The sequence below is a fragment of the Schistocerca nitens genome, chromosome 11 (genome assembly GCF_023898315.1).
Source record: "Schistocerca nitens isolate TAMUIC-IGC-003100 chromosome 11, iqSchNite1.1, whole genome shotgun sequence".
Taxonomy (NCBI): domain Eukaryota; kingdom Metazoa; phylum Arthropoda; class Insecta; order Orthoptera; family Acrididae; genus Schistocerca; species Schistocerca nitens.
This window is the reverse complement of record NC_064624.1, coordinates 150,070,852-150,090,973: the sequence shown is the minus strand read 5'-3', so window position 1 is coordinate 150,090,973 and position 20,122 is coordinate 150,070,852. Positions and strand designations below refer to the sequence as shown.

The 20,122-nt window shown below is 46.1% G+C and overlaps 1 protein-coding gene across 1 annotated transcript in view; it reads left to right on the top strand.

Moving 5' to 3' along the window:
- The window catches only part of LOC126212729 (uncharacterized), a 173,109-nt gene that overhangs the window by 47,090 nt on the left and 105,897 nt on the right, over positions 1–20,122 (top strand). The gene's annotated exons all lie outside the window — the stretch shown is intronic.

The following is a 20,122-nucleotide window of genomic DNA, read 5'->3' as shown; positions in this document are numbered from 1 at the left end:
CCTGGTAGATGTTTGGAAATTAAGGCTTTCCACAGTTTCCGTCCACTTTTGTCTTCTGGCAGCATCCAAGCTGTGAAGCAGTTCATCCGCTATTTCCTGATCTCCGGATCAACGAAGCTCTGGTATAGTATCTACTACTGCAGAGTGAAGAAACGTCAGATGGAAGAAATATAGAGGTAGGTGAGCTGTTCCATGAAAGTGACTGAGAGAGAGTAAGGAGAGAACGACTGAACGACCTAGTCCCGCCACAGCACCTCCATCCAGTCACATCCGTTTCTCTGTTGTTTGTCTCACTCTAGATGAGCCCTCTGTGAGTAACGGTCTCTAACTCGAGATATCGATTCTGTGTAGCTGCCTTAGCGATGATTGCTCAGCAACTGGTACAAATGGACCTGCATTCATTGGCAGCTGCAATTCGTGTCTGGTTTTCAACCAGTCGTCAGTGACTTGGAGGGACACTCATCTTCAGTCCCTGTTGGCTAGGATCTTTCTACGCTACTGTTTTTATGCTGCCTTACATCAGTAAGAGTGGAACACCATTCCTTGTAGACACTTGGAGAGTCCACATTGATACACCAACAATTCGTGTAACTTTACTCGAGATGTGGTCGTGGACAGGTCGAGACACAACAGTTCCTTTCTGTCACTCCTCGACATGTCCTCGTCGACCCAGGTGACTTTCAGCCTATACTTAGTTCGCTTAATGATTAGCATCAGGTTGGAAATCATGTTGTGGTTGGCAACATTAAGCACTTATAAATGGTGTACCATTATCAGTGCATTAATTTCTTTCTACAGAAGACATGTCGTTTTACAATCACCACGCGAGTGTTGTTACGAGGGGCATTTGAAAAGTCCGTACAAAAATAAAAACTACTTACTTGTTTGGGGTAAACCTTTTTTATTTTTCCAAGTCTGGAGAATAGGGGTATGTGAAACGAGTTGGAATCCTATTTCCATTAATTTTGCGACCACAACTGCTGAGGTGTGTGCTGGTGCATTGTCGTGATGGAAAAGGAATTTTTTGCGGTCCAATCGCCAGCGTTTTTCTTGAAGCTCGGTTTTCAAACTGTCCAATAACAATGACTAATATGCACCTGTAATAGTTTTACCCTTTTCCAGATAGTCGATGAGGATTAGCCTTTGCAAATTCCTAAAGACAGTCGCCATAACATTTCCGGCCGAAGGACTGGTCTTCTCCGTTTTTGGTGCAGATTCTCCCTTGGTAGCCCATTGTTTAGATTCTTGTCTGGTGTCAGGAGTATAATAATGTATCCATGTTTCATCCACAGTGACGAAACGACACTTAAAGTCCTGCGGATTCTTTCTGAAAACAAACCTTGCAACACTTCACACGATTCCATTTTTGGTCAGGATTGAGCACTCGCAGAACACATCTTGCAGATAGCTTTCTCATGTCCAAATGTTTACGCAAAATATTATGCACCCGTTCATTCGAGATGCCCACAGCTCTAGGAATCTCACACACCTTAACTCTTCTGTTATACATCACCATATCATGGATTTTATCAATGATTTCTGCTGTCGTAACCTCCACAGGGCGTCCAGAAAGTTCAGCATCACGTGTGCCCATGTGGCCACTCCGAACATTTTGAAACCACTTATAAACTGTTCTAATCGAAGGCGCATAGTCACTGTAATGTTTATCACGCTTCTCTTTAGTCTCCTGATGCATTTTACCTTTCATAAAGTAATGTTTAATCTCCACACAAAATTCTTTTTCGTCCATTTTTTGACAATCACTCAACTTTCGAAATTCACGCGAATGCCAAACACAAAGAAATAGACCAATATGGCTGAAACTTAGTGTGCGTTCTTTCCAAAGATGCTACTAACTAAACATGACCTCGATACGTGCCGGTGGGGTCATCTCTCGGACTTTGCACTGACGTTTCAAATGCTCCACGTATTACTATTAGAGGCATATATGAACTTTTCATCGAATATTTACGAATTTCAAGTCTCAGTTCCTCATTTGCACAGAATATTCTTTCGACATCATAAAGGAAAACTTTCCTGATCTTCTGCAAGTATTATTTATTTAATCACAAACTGGGATTCAGCTACTTATGCTATCATCGAGTGACAACATGATGGGTTGTGCTTAAATTCGTAACAGCTGCACAACATCGGGAAAATGATTCCATTGTGGTACTATTGTGATGTTCTGTCAAGCAATGAAGGATAATTCATTTGTTTAATTTCATTTTTTGTCAGATGCGGTTATGTCTCCGTCATATTAGGTAGTCAAATACATCTCAACCTCTCCATAACTTTTTAAGCAAGGTAATAAGATTGCTGAAAGGTTAACCTGTCACATTCAAAAGTATAATTAGATTAGAAAGTAAGACACTAAAGCAGTGGATGGGTTTTCCTGTTTGGGCAGCATTATAACTGTTGATAGTCGAAGTTGACAGGATATAAGATACAGACTGGCTACAGCTCGAAAAGTATCTCTGGAAAAGGAGAATTTATTAACATTTAATATAAACGTGACTGTTAGGAAGTCGTTTATGAAGGTATTTGTCCGTAGTGTAGCCTTGTGTGGAAGTGAAACATGGACGATAAGCAGTTGCCACAACAAGAGAATAGAGGACATTGAAATGTGGTGCTAGAGCAAACTGCTGAAGAATAGGTGCATAGAGGGTTCAATTAATGAGGAGGTACTGAATCGAATTAGAGACAAAAAATGACACAAAATAACTAAAAAAAGGGATCAGGGAATCGTCCATTCCAAAATCGAGAAAAAGTGTGGGGAATAAAAATTGTATAGGAACACCAAGTGATGAGTACAGTAAATAGGTTTAAATGAATACAGAATGCAGTAGTTATTTGGAGATGAAGCGGCTCGCACAGGATAGAGTAGCATGGAGAGCTGCATCAGACTAGTCTTCGAGATAAAGACGACAACAACAAATAGCAACGACAATTATAATGACAACAGTGAGAAAGTTGCTTCACCTTAATGTATATCAATGTGGGACAAGCGAGAATCCTGCTGACAGATCGAAACTGTGTGTCAGGCTGGGACTCAGAACCACCGGTCCTGTTCCTTTTCCAGACATTGCGCTCACCAACTGAAATATCGAGACATGTCACGGCTTAAATTCTGACATTATATTTTCCTCCGGCACCTAATTCTCGGAAGGGTAAAACGTCAGCCATGGCGTTTTAGTATACATCTTCCGAGCATCTCCTTGGAATGATTTGGGCAAGCAGTAGAAAACCCACGTCAGGATAGTGGAATCATGTATCCTTCATCAATAAACACTTCCGGGCTAAGTTGCCGTGGTCGATCTGTAAAACTTCTTCTCCCTGACGTTTCGTTCTCAACTACGGAGAACATCTTCGGAGGTGACTCACCTCCGAAGATGTTCTCCGTAGTTGAGAACGAAACGTCAGGGAGAAGAAGTTTTACAGATCGACCACGGCAACTTAGCCCGGAAGTGTTTATTGATGAAGACGCCGGCCGTGAAAGCCTACATGGAATGATTCATGTATCCTTGTTTGGTAAACAGTTTATGAGCTTTTCAATGCATTTTAATGACTTACAGTTTTTGAGGTAGACATGAAGCACTCAGGTGTCAAATATATTGTCAACTATCCCATTCATTTAATTATAGTCGTACAACACAAATGGAGCTGCAGTACTTGTGCAAGAAATGAGACACTGACAGGACAAATCTTTTAGCTTGAGTTTGGAGAGTTTAGGCTCAACACTACCAGACCTCTGTTCCTTCTTTTATTTTGGCTACTCTGAATGCTGTTACTGTTCCTTTGAAACAAGAGCACGTTAGCATCCAAAAATCTTATATGAAATCAAATGTACTGTCATGTCTACATCTACATCTACATCCATACTCCGCAAGCCACCTGACGGTGTGTGGCGGAGGGTACCCTGAGTACCTCTATCGGTTCTCCCTTCTATTCCAGTCTCGTATTGTTCGTGGAAAGAAGGATTGTCGGTATGCCTCTGTGTGGGCTCTAATCTCTCTGATTTTATCCTCATGGTCTCTTCGCGAGATATACGTAGGAGGGAACAATATACTGCTTGACTCTTCGGTGAAGGTATGTTCTCGAAACTTTAACAAAAGCCCATACCGAGCTATTGAGCAATTCAGTGGAAGAATGTCGCTCTCATTAAATGAAAGTGTACGTGATACATGTGAATTACACCACAAACGCTACGGATAGCTCGCTTTTGGGCTAGAATATCATTCTTTACTTATACGAATTATTTTGCAATGTTATCTCACATGCTGTGATGACGAACAGTGTTTCGTGAAGCGCTGGCGCTATGGACAGTCCTTTAACCCTGAGTGCAGCTTTATTCAGCCTCTCAATTTGTGACTTTGGCGAGAGATTACAGTCTATGTTCAAAGACTCAGTGTTTCCTGATGCAGTAACTGCACCATAACTACAAGGTTTGAATGCCAGCAAGGACTGATTTGTGCATAAAGAAGTGGATGCACAGAGCGTTATTCTAATCAAATGTTAGTCTATTAGTTGTAAACAGAGGCTTACTTTCCACCAGAACATGATTTACTGTAACATTCAGTTCCTAATTTGAATATGTAACGATTCTGTTACTGCAATTCCAATATTGTGTCGGCATCAGGGTCAGCAACTCAATATATTTGTATTTTATTAACTAACATTTCTGTCAGAGTTACAAATAATATTTTGTTTTTCATTTCCAAACCATTACCTGCATTTGTAATATTTTACTGTGCATAATATGTTTGGTTTACATCAGAACAAATGTTAATTGACCCTATGACAATTCTCTTGAAACATTCAAAATTCGATAGATGTCTTGAGTTGTTTGTACACTAAAATTTGACAGTTCTCCCCTGAACACATTACAACATTTACCAAGGCATAAACTGCGCTATAAATTTAATGAAGGGACTAAAGAGACTAGTAAAGAAAATTGTTTACAGGGGCAGTTAATAACTGGTTGTATTTGTTAGGCAGTTGTATTTCTTACACACCACAGAGTAGGGGCTTGGTAAACAATGTAAGACAAGTAAATAATAGTCTCTGTTGATCCATCATGGACAGGGGACATTAGCTGGTCAAGTAATTAACAATGAAATTCGCCAACAGCTGTCTAATTGAGGTGTTATTTTATTTTGGCTATCAGTTTCGGCATTCCACTATCCCATCTTCAGGCCCCATATACATCTCTCAAGAATAAACAGTATTATTATACAGTGCCATATATTCCTGGATGTCGTGAATTCCAAGTGCTTCATACAAAGACTTGATTACAACTGCTATGGCACTGTCTGACAATATTCTGCCTGTTTACGTATCTCTGTATTTGAATATGCATGCCTATACCAGTTTCTTCGGCGCTTCAGTGTATTTCTGCTTTTAATATGTGTTCTTTCGATGCATTGTGTTTGACACATTGGCTGTTTGTCGTTTGTAAAAGGTGTTTTGTACCACTGTAAACATCAGTTGCCTGGAAAATGAAACGAACATATGTGAAGTGTTACATCTTTCATGCAAACTGTGTCCCCTGTTCACCTCTGGCCACTGATGGACCTTTAAGAGTTGAAGGAATGCAACCAGGTAGAAGCTCTAAATCAGAGCTGGCCACAGCATGCCCAACTTCACAGGTGCAGCGTGTGTGGCCCACGGTCTCTTCAGTTCGGCAGAATAGTGTTGTCAGTGCTGTTTACCTTTCACTATTTGTTTGTGGTATGAAGGAGGTTCACTGGTCTAGTAGCTGTTTGTACAAAGGAGGCAGTCTAGAGATCTATCGTCGATATTTTCTAAAATGTATCCCAATAGTAATGGGACAAAGAGAGAATCAGAGCAACTTTAGTGTGGGTTGAAACTTCGTGGCAGATTAAAACTGTATGCCAGACCAAGACTCGAATTCGTAGGAACGTAGGAGACGAGGTACTGACAGAAGTAAAGCTGTGAGGACTGGGAGTGAGTCTCGCTTGGGTAGCTCAGATGGTAGAGCACCTGGTCCACAAAAGGCAAAGATCCTGAGTTACGGTCCAACACACAGTTTTAACTTGCCAGGAAGTTTCATTTCAGTGCACATTCCTCTGCAGAGTGAAAATTTCATTATATTAGAACAAATAAGCCCTCGGTCACAAATATTAAGCCAAAATTGACCAGGTTTCGATGCTACTATGAGCGTCGTCTTCAGAATTAGACTAACTGTTCTAGAACATATTAAGTATATAATATATTAATAAAATTAAAGTTTGTACTGACTGGAAAAAGATGCAGTACTTACAAGTCACATATTAAAAAAGACATCATGAATAGTTGTAAGTAAGATGGCGAGCCGCTAAGGGCTGCTCGTACTTTAGTGAACAAGGGTTGCAACAAGACTAGTGCAAATTGCCTACATCAGGGGCCAGTATGAACTCAGGGGCAAAGCTATTGTTCTCATTTGACAGGTAATGACCCCCTGAGGGTGGGATAATCAATCCTTTTGATTGAAAGGTCCTTAACCTATTGTTCCCCCACACCTTCCCCTCTCCTTCTTCCACCCAAAATCTCAGGAAGCCTCCAACACACCCCCTCCCCCTCACTGATACGGGTACGCTTTCAGGCCTGAGTTATTCGAATAGCCCTCTCTCACTCTTATCATTTTGATTGGCTACTTAATTAAATTGATCAAATAATTAACCCCTCCCCCTCTGCTAAGCACCCCAACCCTGCCTCCCTGTCTCCCCCGCCTCTATCTCGAAATTGGCGGCTCTGTGGTGAAGAGAAAGGATCTCATGACAGGAAGTACAAGGGTATATTCTGTATTTACAAAAAATTCAGTTTCCAGGGGCTGGACTTCTCCTGCTCATCGTTCTCTGCTGTTTGGGAAGATGCAGGTCTTGTAAGAAGTAATTACATCGATCGCTTTTTTCGTCATTCAGATTGCACAAGGAATACCATTTTGAAACACCCATCACATGTGATTACAGAGTTAAATATCTTTCTATCGCGAAGGAGGCACCGTCTGCCATCACCTTTCCACTGGACTGCACAGAACTCCACCACACATGCTGCTAGAAGTTGGGTTCCATCAGTGAGAGCCTGAGAAGTGGCTGCCACACGCTGGCGTCTGCACACGCCTCATGACCGACAGACTGGATGTTACAATAGCATCTGTGGAATTCCTAACGAAACACACGCTCTTTCCTTGTTTATCCCCGTGTCCTGCCAGTGCAGCACATGCTGACGCACCGCAAACAAAGCAGCAGAATACCGATGCACACAAGAACTCTGTCCTTCCAAGGCAAATGCCAGTTTCAAAACAGATTGCTCCATGGACTCTAAACTCCCCCAGCCCTCCTGGTGCATTTTCTTGTGTTGAATTTCATGAACTACTTCGGGAGTTATTACATCTGGCATTGCAGAATATCATCAGATACATAGTAGTGGGGCAACAGGGACATCACCCCATGCTGCAATGTTGCCAGATTTATTCAAGATGGCGGTCCAGGATGGCAGTGTTAGATGTGGCAATGTCACAATGACGTCATGGAGGGAAGTTCAAATTGTGGTCGGAATGTAGGTTAATTGGTCTACCTCCGCTAATCTAAGTCATCTGACCACCACTTCTTCCTTGGGATTGGCAGGAAAAGAACTCTGTGCTGGGTTGCTGGATAGGTCAGACATAAGTCTTTATTTTGCATGCAATGTTTATTTAAACAATTTACATTGTCATAGGAAATAGCTCCATCCAGAGTGTTCACCATGAGGTTCAGAATCCAAATGACTTAGTACACAGTACTGCCACCAGAGGGTGCTGTCATCCCCCCCCCCCATGATGTAATCCAAGATGGCGGCCTGGGGGAAAATGGCGGGAAAAGGGCTCAGTTTGTGTCCAGCTGCTGGAGAGGAATGAGTGTATTTACTTTCAGTGGGAAGTTGCAGCAATTTATTTAGGGATAGATTTCAAGTAGTTTATTTATTATGCTGATACAAAACGCTAGCCCTGACGTACTTGGGATCACAATACATAGCCTACAGACCTGCAAACTGCTCGAAAACAGCCGAAATATTGCAGTACACTGATGTACAGACACACAAACAACTTGTAAATCGTCAGAACAACGCATTCAGAATGCTCTACAAACACGCTCACTAATTGTAAACTGTCGAAATAATGCACCGAACAGCCTACAGATATGTTTACAAAAAAAAAAAAAATGCAGTACACTTATGTACAGACACGTAAAACTGCAAGGAAAATGCATGTATAACACTGCAAACAAACTCATAACGCTTAAACAGTCGAAATAATGCAATGCACAAACAGAAATTGGACCGTGACATGTCAGTGATTTGTTCCCTACAGAGGTCCAAAGTGGAATGATGACCAAATGTGTGTCGGGCATGCACGCCACTCCAGTCTGTCCCACATGCAAGGTGCATCTGGCCACGCTCTTGTTTACCTAGCCACTATGGCTGATGCATCACCTTCATACTTAGAGGACCAGTGGTCTAATTGCCAAGCGAGATGTTTGCCTAGCAACTCACCCTTGTGGAACAGCTAAAAGGTTCTCAGTGTTATAATGATGTCTCATGTCTATGTAAATAACAGCCAAGTCTCCCTCTGGACATGCTATAGAAATGTCCTGCAATGCTTTCAGAACCTGTTTACGATAATATCCCAAAATAACACAGGATGCATTCTTCCTAGCCAACCTAACAGGACAGCCCATTGTTCCCAGAAATCGTAATGTCCTGCTTTCAACATAGGTCTCAGAAATGGTAAATGTTCGCCTTGTTCTCACTGCTAAAGGCCTGCATCATGTTTGTGCATGCTTGTGAAAACACTGTTAATCATAAAATCATTCTGTTTGTTTGGAAAGAGAGCGCTGTCTAAGCACAGACAGGAAAATCAGAACAATTATACAAACAGAATTCGAAGCACTGTCCTACAGAAGAGAAAAATGGTTGGAATTTTTGGTGTCCTACAGCTGCTGCTCTGGAGATGTCCTAATGCCACAAGGGCAGATGAGGGAGAGCATCTCACCAGAGATGGGAGTCTGCTTCAACTTGTCTTTGAACTCTTGAACATAGAAGACATCACATTACTCTCAGAATTTTCTGTAGATACCTTTCCCCCATCTTGTTTGAATTAGTCTGTAGAGGCCCCTATACCCTGCACGTAGAAAGTCTTGTGAATGCATGGAGTATTCTGATCAGCTCTTACTGAATTAACCCACCAAACTGCTATGCTGCTGGTGTGGAAGCACTGTCCGCCATTTTTTTCTGCAGACAAGACTTCCAGCAGCAAAACTAGTTTGTGCAGATCACCATATTGCACTGACAGCTAAACCCTGAAAAAGTGGTCTACAGACCATCAAATACAGAAACAAACCTCATCAATTACACTACTCAGCTACTGTCGAGGAAAGTTCGAATATTTCAGCGTGAAGCTGATCTCCAATCTGGCTATATCACCACATACCATATCGATGCACTAAACACGCAGTTGGTATCCTGCACCATACAAAATCACCACTTCTGCATCCTGCATATAGCTATCGATCACGAGACACTCATACATATACCATTAAGACAAATAGCATCAGCACAGGCACTGTATATACTTTTCACAGCACTAGATATTTCCCACAAAGTCATAAGGTCACAAGTTATCGCCCCCCCCCCCCCCCCCATACACACACACTGGCCTGACGTGTGACCAGAGCAGTCTCAGTGGTCTGAGATCACACTCCAAACTGTTGTACAAAGGCTGGGTAGGTTCCCTCGCCACAAAGCCATCCGTGACACATCTATGGATATAGACATATAGAAAACAGAGCAAAACACGCTGCTACTGTAGAATATGTGGCTGGCAGTGACTGAATGCATTCGAGTACAGTGCTATGCTATGCCAACCGACCAGAAAAATATTCCATTTGGGCTACATGTTGGCTGTTGTACTACAATTACAAGCAATTAGAACACCGAAGGAGAAGTAATGTCACCATTGCGTCGTTAGAAGTGACATATAATCCATCAAGTTACAAAAAATGACGGAAAATACGTATAAATTGAGGGAAAATACATCGAAATGCAGGGAAATTGAGGAAGTACTTACGTGTCTTCTGGTTTGGACGGAACAATTCTTATACATTGGAACGAGTATGCAACAGAAAGAGGAAAACGAGAAAACTTTGACACGGAAGCGCCAGGAACCAGGGAAGCTCATTTCTTTTGTCGAGTCAACATTCTACTCTATGTCTATTGAGGTAATACTGATACATGCGAGTTGAATAGTGTATCTGACGCTTTCCAACGAAAAAGAGAACCATCTGCCCCTAAACTTACTTGCATCTGTACTTGCATCTGTACTTGCATCTGCGTTAAATGATGACAGAGAGTGGATGGACTGATCGGTTGAGTTGGAGTTCTAACGAGGTGCGATGTAATGGTAGACTGATGATGCAGTCTAGAGAGAGACAGGGAGATATTGATACAGATCATTTGACAATTTTTTTCCGTTGTTCTGTCAAGATTCATCAGTTATATGACGTAGCCTGAGTAGTATAATTACTGAACCGTGATTGGATGTGAACTATGGGAGCTATACACCTCTGGAGAGCTCCCCCATCTCGCACTCAGACAGTGTGGCGTGGCGGTGGGGGAAATGCGAAACGAGGCTGAGTGCTTTGGCACTCGCATGTGGGAGTGACCCATGAGTCGATGTCTTGGCCGCCCCTGCTATAAATGCTTCTCCCGTTTCTACACTCCTCTTTTCTGTCATGATTCCTGCAAACACTAACACCAGTACTTATCCTGATAACAAATTAAAATACAATCTGCTGGTGAATTTTGCTTAACTGATATTAGGCCATGGTCCAAGGCATATTTCTGCGCCCAAGTCTTCGTCTCCTAATGCTGGACACACCACCAGAGCCAATAACTACTAAGACAACAGTAAATTAAAGAAATGTTAGAATAAATATCTCCAAGATTTAAATTCTAATATATTCTAAAGCTTCCATCAGATAAGGAAGTAATGAAGCTACTGCTAAGTAAAACTGGAGTTTTATTATAGCCAGGAAGGTATAGAGAGATTAAAAGAAATCCCCTGACATCAATACTTAGGGTAATGTGTCAGCTAGTAGAAGCCTCTGTGATTTCTCCCACCGACTAGAAATGTCTCATCAAATCATAACTGTTCCTGCCAAGATCGTGTGGTATACCAAAACTTCACAAACCCATCATTCCATTAAGAACAAGTGTTAGCCATAGCCGGCCTGAGTGGCCGAACGGTTCTAGGTGCTACAGTCTGGAGCCGCGCGACTGCTATAGTCGCAGGTTCGAATCCTGCCTGGGGCATGGATGTGTGTGATGTCCTTTGGTTAGTTAGGTTTAAGTAGTTGTAAGTTCTAGGGGACTGATGACCTCAGATGTTAAGTCCCATAGTGCTCAGAGCCATTTGAACCACTTTTTTGTTAGCCGTATGGACTGTCCAACAGACATGGCTGCCAAACAGTGGGCCAGTCTTCTACAGTTCCCTGTAGCAAAAATAATAATAATTATATATATATATATATATATATATATATATATATATATATATATATATATATACACACTCCTGGAAATGGAAAAAAGAACACATTGACACCGGTGTGTCAGACCCACCATACTTGCTCCGGACACTGCGAGAGGGCTGAACAAGCAATGATCACACGCACGGCACAGCGGACACACCAGGAACCGCGGTGTTGGCCGTCGAATGGCGCTAGCTGCGCAGCATTTGTGCACCGCCGCCGTCAGTGTCAGCCAGTTTGCCGTGGCATACGGAGCTCCATCGCAGTCTTTAACACTGGTAGCATGCCGCGACAGCGTGGACGTGAACCGTATGTGCAGTTGACGGACTTTGAGCGAGGGCGTATAGTGGGCATGCGGGAGGCCGGGTGGACGTACCGCCGAATTGCTCAACACGTGGGGCGTGAGGTCTCCACAGTACATCGATGTTCTCGCCAGTGGTCGGCAGAAGGTGCACGTGCCCGTCGACCTGGCACCGGACCGCAGTGACGCACGGATGCACGCTAAGACCGTAGGATCCTACGCAGTGCCGTAGGGGACCGCACCGCCACTTCCCAGCAAATTAGGGACACTGTTGCTCCTGGGGTATCGGCGAGGACCATTCGCAACCGTCTCCATGAAGCTGGGCTACGGTCCCGCACACCGTTAGGCCGTCTTCCGCTCACGCCCCAACATCGTGCAGCCCGCCTCCAGTGGTGTCGCGACAGGCGTGAATGGAGGGACGAATGGAGACGTGTCGTCTTCAGCGATGAGAGTCGCTTCTGCCTTGGTGCCAATGATGGTCGTATGCGTGTTTGGCGCCGTGCAGGTGAGCGCCACAATCAGGACTGCATACGACCGAGGCACACAGGGCCAACACCCGGCATCATGGTGTGGGGAGCGATCTACTACACAGGCCGTACACCACTGGTGATCGTCGAGGGGACACGGTACATCCAAACTGTCATCGAACCCATCGTTCTACCATTCCTAGACCGGCAAAGGAACTTGCTGTTCCAACAGGACAATGCACGTCCGCATGTATCCCGTGCCACCCAACGTGCTCTAGAAGGTGTAAGTCAACTACCCTGGCCAGCAAGATCTCCGGATCTGTCCCCCATTGAGCATGTTTGGGACTGGATGAAGCGTCGTCTCACGCGGTCTGCACGTCCAGCACGAACGCTGGTCCAACTGAGGCGCCAGGTGGAAATGGCATGGCAAGCCGTTCCACAGGACTACATCCAGCATCTCTACGATCGTCTCCATGGGAGAATAGCAGCCTGCATTGCTGCGAAAGGTGGATATACACTGTACTAGTGCCGACATTGTGCATGCTCTGTTGCCTGTGTCTATGTGCCTGTGGTTCTGTCAGTGTGATCATGTGATGTATCTGACCCCAGGAATGTGTCAATAAAGTTTCCCCTTCCTGGGACAATGAATTCACGGTGCTCTTATTTCAATTTCCAGGAGTGTATATATATATATATATATATATATATATATATATATATATATATATATATATATATAAGGTTCATTTCATTTTATAGAAAAATTTAAATCCATCACATCACATGCATTCGCAATTGTGAATAATGACTACCATCGGCCAAAGTTCCATATGTCGTCAACCATGCGTCTACGATCTGTACTCGCAAATCCATTAAGTGTATTCCCGAGCAGATGAGATGATGTGCTTGAAAGGCGCCTGCCCAGTGTCGACAGATAAATACGATATTGCAGTGCCGGTGTTGTTCAGATGACGATGCACTACGGCGACCACAGCCATTACTAAACACATCAGATGAATTCGCATTTGTGAATAGTGATTACCATCAGTTTGGGTCTGGCCTTGAGTCATGCACGGATAGTCAAATGGTAAGTCGACCGCTCACGATGAGCGCGAAATATGGGTTCGAATCCCGATCTGGCACAAATTTTCAATATCATCATTGCATTCTACATCTGATGGTAGTGATTATTATTAGTGATGGCTGTGGTCGCTGCAGTGCATCGTCATCAGAACCACACCAGCACTGCAATATCGTATAAAATCCTTCATGTTGAGTGTAACAGACATCATTTAGACATTATATCACTGCTAATAATAATGCCATGTGGCTAGGGCCTCCCATCGGGTAGACTGTTCGCCTCGTGCAAGTCTTTCGAGTTGACGCCACTTCGGTGTCGATGGGGATGAAATGATGACGATAAGGACAACACAACACCCAGTCCCTGAGGGGAGAAAATCTCTGACACAGACACGAATCGAACCCGCGCCATTTGTACCACTGCTTAGTATGGTTGCTCTTAATGAAACGATGTCACAGATGGAAATTACACTCTAAGACGAAAAAAAAGCATGCACCATGAAGGAAATATCCGAATGACAACGTAACAGGTAGATGTGGTGTACACGAACAGACAAACAACTGATTACAGTTTCAGAATTGGATGATTACTTGAAGAGAAAGAACTTCAGAAATTGTTGTTGTTGTTGTGGTCTTCAGTCCAGAGACTGGTTTGATGCAGCTCCCCATGCCTTACAGTAAAGCTGCAAGCCCTCGGGGAAAATTACGGCTGTAGGTTCCCCTTGCTTTCAGCCGTTCGCAGTACCAGCACAGCGAGAGCGTTTTGGTTAGTGTTACAAGGCCAGATCAGTCAATCATCCAGACTGTTGCCCCTGAAAGTATTGAAAAGGCTGCTGCCCCTCTTCATGAACCACATGTTTGTCTGGCCTCTCAACAGACACCCCTCCGTTGTGGTTGCACCTACGGTACCAATATCTGTATCACTGAGGCACGCAAGCCTCTCCACCAACAGCAAGGTCCATGGTTCATGGAGGGGGGGGGCTTCAGAAATTAAGTAAGCCAATAATCCGTTGGTCCATCTCTGGCCCTTATGCAAGTAATTATTCAGCTTCACATTGTTTGACACAGTTGTTGGACGTCTTTCTGAGCGATATCATGCCAAATTCTGTCCAATTGGTGTGTTTTATCGTCAAAAGCCCGAACTGGTTGAGGGTCTGTGTCTGTATTGCTCCAATCATTCTCAGGGCTCGAGGTCTGGGGACCTCGCTGGCTAAGGTTGGATTGGCAAGCCCAAATACAGCAGAAACTCTCACCGCATGCGGGTGGGCGTTATCTTGAAAAAATGTTAGCCTAGGATGGCTTACCATGAAATGCAACAAAATGGGGAGGGTAAAACACCATCAGCTAATCGCTGCGCTGTAAGGGAACCATGGAAGACAACCAAAGAGATCTTGCTGTGAAAAGAAATGAAATTTCATACCATCACTCCTGCTTTTCAGGCGATGTGATGGGGGACAGTCAGGTTGGTATCCCTGTCACCAGACCCGGCTTTGGTCAGGAATCTCATTGATTGGAATAGAACTGTTTTCTCTGATGAGTCCCACTTCCAACTTGTGAGGTAATGGGCGAGTTGTGGCGCCCTGGAAATATTAGATGTTCGGAATTGGGGCAACCGCACAGGACGCTCGTCAAAGCCAGGGCCAGGCAGCATACTTGTGGTGGCAAACGTTAGCCGGATGGGACGGGTAGCCATAGCGAGTGGTCCTCCCGTGTGGCTGGGAATTCCGCTGTGACGAGGACGGTGCTTTGTGTAGATGAAGGATACGTGCTGGGAGTGCCAAAGATGGCGGACTTTGTGAAATCTTAATGGGAGACATATCACAGTTCGTAATAATAGATGCCAGATGAATCATGATACCTCAAAGAGAAACTTGTGCATTACTATTATTAGCATTACGATTTTGATGGTGTAATCAGATTTTCAATATCTTTATTAGTTTAAAGTTTAGTATCTTGCATTAAATTATACAAGCAAGACACATAAACGAATTTCCAAAATATAAAGGCTACACCCGATTTTGTCGATCGCCGTGTCTTTAGAAAGCTATTAGTGTAAACCTAAATTGGTATGAATTACAGGCATGTAACTTGAATAGTACATGAGCTATTGGAGGACAAGGTGGCCGATTACTATCGAAAGCGTCAGGCCATAAGTACTCCGCAGTTACACGACAAAACGGTAGCAGCATGCTTATAAATATATTTATTCATCTATGGCTTTATTTATACCCGATATATACTATTCATGAAGAAATTGGTTGAATATTTACTGTGTTAAATATTTACTGAGTTACTGTGCTTTCTAAACCACAGAGAGATTAGGCTCCTGGCCTACCTTTTGCATCTTTTCTTTTGATATATGTTTATTCAATTGTATACGTATTTAATATTTTGTGTTAGAGAGTGTATATGGTCCAGCCATAGGAATATTTATTTAATTTCAAGTATTTAAATGTAACTCCAGTATGTCGAAAGTGTTTCATTATGTTTGTGTGACTGTGAATGGGCATGAAGGCACTGCGCGAGCACTCTAGCAAATCACAGCACTCATAAATGGGGAGACCGCTTGAAAGCGAGTTCCCAAAGGGGACACAGGGTTAGTCCTGAGAGTATGGCACTGGACACAGGGAGTGCTGGACAGTAAGGCACTGGTCACAGGGAGTGCTGGACAGGACAGGACTTGTCATAGGGAGTGCTGGACAGGACAGGACTAGAAACAGGGAGTGCTAGAGAGTATGGCACTGTACATGGGGAGTGATGGACAGTACGGCACTGGACATGGGGAGTGATGGTAGGGTACGGCACTGGACATGGGGAGTGCTGGACAGGATGGGACTGGACACGGGGAGTGCTGAACAGTACGGCACTGGACACAAGGAGTGCTGGACAGTGCGGCATTGGACATGGGGAGATCTGGGCAGTATGACACTGGACATGGGGAGTGCTGGACACGATGCGACTGGACACAGGGAGTGCTGGACAGTATGGCACTGCACACGGGGAGTGCTGGACAGGATGGGACTGGACACAGGGAGTGCTGGACAGCATGGCACTGGACACGGGGAGTGCTGGACAGCATTTCACTGGACACAGGGAGTGCTGGACAGGATGGCACTGGACACGGGGAGTGCTGGACAGTACGGCACTGGACATGGGGAGCGATGGTCAGTGCAGTACTGGACATGGGGAGTGTTAGACAGTACGGCACTTTACATGGGGAGTGCTGGACAGGATGGGACTGGACACAGAGAGTGCTGGACACTATGGCACAGGACACGGGAAGTGCAGGACAGGATGGGACTGGACACAGGGAGTGCTGGACAGTACGGCACTGGACACAGGGAGTGATGGACAGTACGGCACTGGACACAGGGAGTGCTGCACAGTACGACACTGGACACAGGGAGTGCTGCACAGTACGGCACTGGACACGGGGAGTGCTGCACAGTATGGCACTGGACAAGGGGAGTGCTGCACAGTACGGCACTGGACACGGGGAGTGCTGGACAGGGTGGGACTGGACACAGGGAGTGCTGGACAGTTCAGCGCTGGACACGGCGAGTGCTGGACAGAATGGGACTGGACACAGGGAGTACTGGACAGTACAGCACTGGACACGGGGAGTGCTGCACAGTACGGCACTGGACACGGGGAGTGATGGTCAGTGCGGTACAGGACATGGGGGGTGTTAGACAGTACGGCACTTTCCATGGGGAGTGCTGGACAGGATGGGACTGGACACAGAGAGTGCTGGACAGTACGGCACTGGACACAGGGAGTGATGGACAGTACGGCACTGGACACAGGGAGTGCTGCACAGTATGGCACTGGACACAGGGAGTGCTGCACAGTATGGCACTGGACACAGGGAGTGCTGAACAGAACGGCACTGGACACAGGGAGTGCTGGACAGTACGGCACTGGACACGGGGAGTGCTGGACAGGGTGGGACTGAACACAGGGAGTGCTGGACAGTACAGCGCTGGACACGGGGAGTGCTGGACAGAATCGGACTGGACACAGAGAGTGCTGGATAGTACAGCACTGGACACGGGGAGTGCTGGACAGGATGGGACTGGACATAGGGAGTGCTGAACAGGATAGCACTAGACGTGGGGAGTGCTGGACAGCACAGCACTGGACATGGGGAGTGCTGGACAGGGTGGGACTGGACACGGGGAGTGCTGAACAGTACGGCACTGGACACAAGGAGTGCTGGACAGTGCGGCACTGGACATGGGGAGAGCTGGGCAGTATGACACTGGACATGGGGAGTGCTGGACAGGATGGTACTGGACACAGGGAGTGCAGGACAGTACGGCAATGCACACGAGGAGTGCTGGACAGGATAGCACTGGACACAGGGAGTGCTGGACAGCATGGCACTGGGCGTGGGGAGTGCTGGACTGCATTTGACTGGACACAGGGAGTGCTGGACAGGATGGCACGGGACACGGGGAGTGCTGGACAGTACAGCACTGGACACTGCGAGTGCTGGACAGTATGACACTGGACATGGGGAGTGCTGAACAGTATGGCACTGGACACAGGGAGTGCTGGACAGTGCGGCACTGGACACGGGGAGTGCTGGACGGGACGGCACTAGTCATGGGGAGTGCTAAGCAGGACAGGACTGGTCACGGGGAGTGCTGCACAGGACAGGACTGGACACGGGGAGTGATGGTCAGTATGGCACTGTAGACGGGGAGTGATGGACAGTACGTCACTGGACACGGGGAGTGATGGTCAGTATGGCACTGGACACAGGGAGTGTTGGGCAGTGAGGCACTGGACATGGGGAGTGCTGGACAGGATGGGACTGGACACATTGAGTGCTGTACAGGATGGCACTGGACACGGGGTGTAACAGACAGTACGGCACTGGACGCGGGGAGTGCTGGACAGGATGGGACTGGACACGGGGAGTGCTGGACTGTATGGCACTGGACACAGGGAGTGCTGGACAGTACCGCATTGGACACAGGGAGTGTTGCACTGTACGGCAGTGAACACGGGGAGTGGTGGACAGGATGGGACTGGACACAGGGAGTGCTGTACAGTACGGCACTGGAGATGGGGGGCACTGGACAGTACGGCACTGGACACGTGGAGTACTGGACAGGAAGGGACTGGACACAGGGAGTGCTGGACATTACAGCATTGGACACGGGGAGTGCTGGACAGTACGGCACTGGACAGGGGAGTGGTGGACAGGATGGGACTGGCCACAGAGAGTGCTGAACAGGATGGCACTGGACACGGGGAGTGCTCGACAGTACGGCACTGGACACGGGGAGTGCTGGACAGGATGGGACTGGACACGGGGTGTGCTGAACTGTTCGGCACCGGACACGGGGAGTGCTAGATAGGATGGTACTGGACACGGGGAGTGCTGAACTGTACGGCACTGGACACAGGGACTGCTGAACAGTACGGCACTGGACACGGGGAGTGCTGCTCAGGACAGGACTGGACACGGGGAGTGCTGGACAGGATGGGACTGGACACGGGGGGTGCTTGTCAGTACTGCACTGGACACAGGGAGTACTGGACAGGATGGGTCTGGACACAGGGAGTGCTGGAGGGGATGGGACTGGACACAGGGAGTGCTGGACAGTACGGCACTGGACATGGGGAGTGCTAGATAGGATGGGACTGGACACAGGGAGTGCTGAACTGTACGGCACTGGACACAGGGAGTGCTGAACAGTACGGCAGTGGTCATGGGGAGTGCTGGACAGGACAGGATTGGTTACGGGGAGTGCTGGACAGGACAGGACTGGTCACGGGGAGTGCTGGACAGTACGGCGCTGGACACGGGGAGTGATGGACAGTACAGCACTTGACACGGTGAGTGATGGTCAGTACGGCACTGGACACATGGAGTGCTGTGCAGTGCGGTGCCGGACATGGGGAGTGCTGGACAGTACGGCACTTTAAATGGGGAGTGCTGGACAGGATGGGACTGGACACAGGGAGTGCTGCACAGTACGGCACTGGACACGGTGAGTGCTAGTCAGGATGGGCCTGGACACGGGGAGTGCTGAACAGTACAGCTGTGGACACAGGACTTGTGCTCTTGTGTGATTTCTGTGGCTTCTGCAGTGAATATGTAGTGTGCTTTTAGAAGTGAATGTCTTGTGAGCTTTCTTGTTGTTCATAACTAATTACGTGCTATAGGAATCTATTGTTTCCGTGATATTCAACTTATATTTTACATAATTGCTGGACCATCGACATCAATAAGTGTTTTTCAGAAATATACCACATTCTCAAAAGTATTTCTCCTGTCGTACTCATGATTTAAAGTCGTTAAGAAAGTACCTGCAGATATTATTTAATTGCAATCTTTCTTTTATAAATTTATATGTTACACTCGTAACTCGCAATTGCTGAGTGATAGAACCATTCGACCATTCGATTCATGTGTGTATACTTATCGTATACTCTAGACTCAGCAGTATTTGGCCTGTAATAGGGCAACTACGTATCCCAGCCCCCAGATAACGAAACCAGCTAATACTTTTAATACTGCAACATTGAGGCAGAGGGTGCGTAGTTATTTGAAAGCCCACAAACTGAACCCAATGATCAGCAAAGATGCCCCAGAAAATGGTGGGAAACGAACCCGACTGCCAAAAGGCACGACAACCAGGAGTGATGGAGTGGGGTGCCACTCACTTTCATAGCAAAAGTGCTCAGCAGTC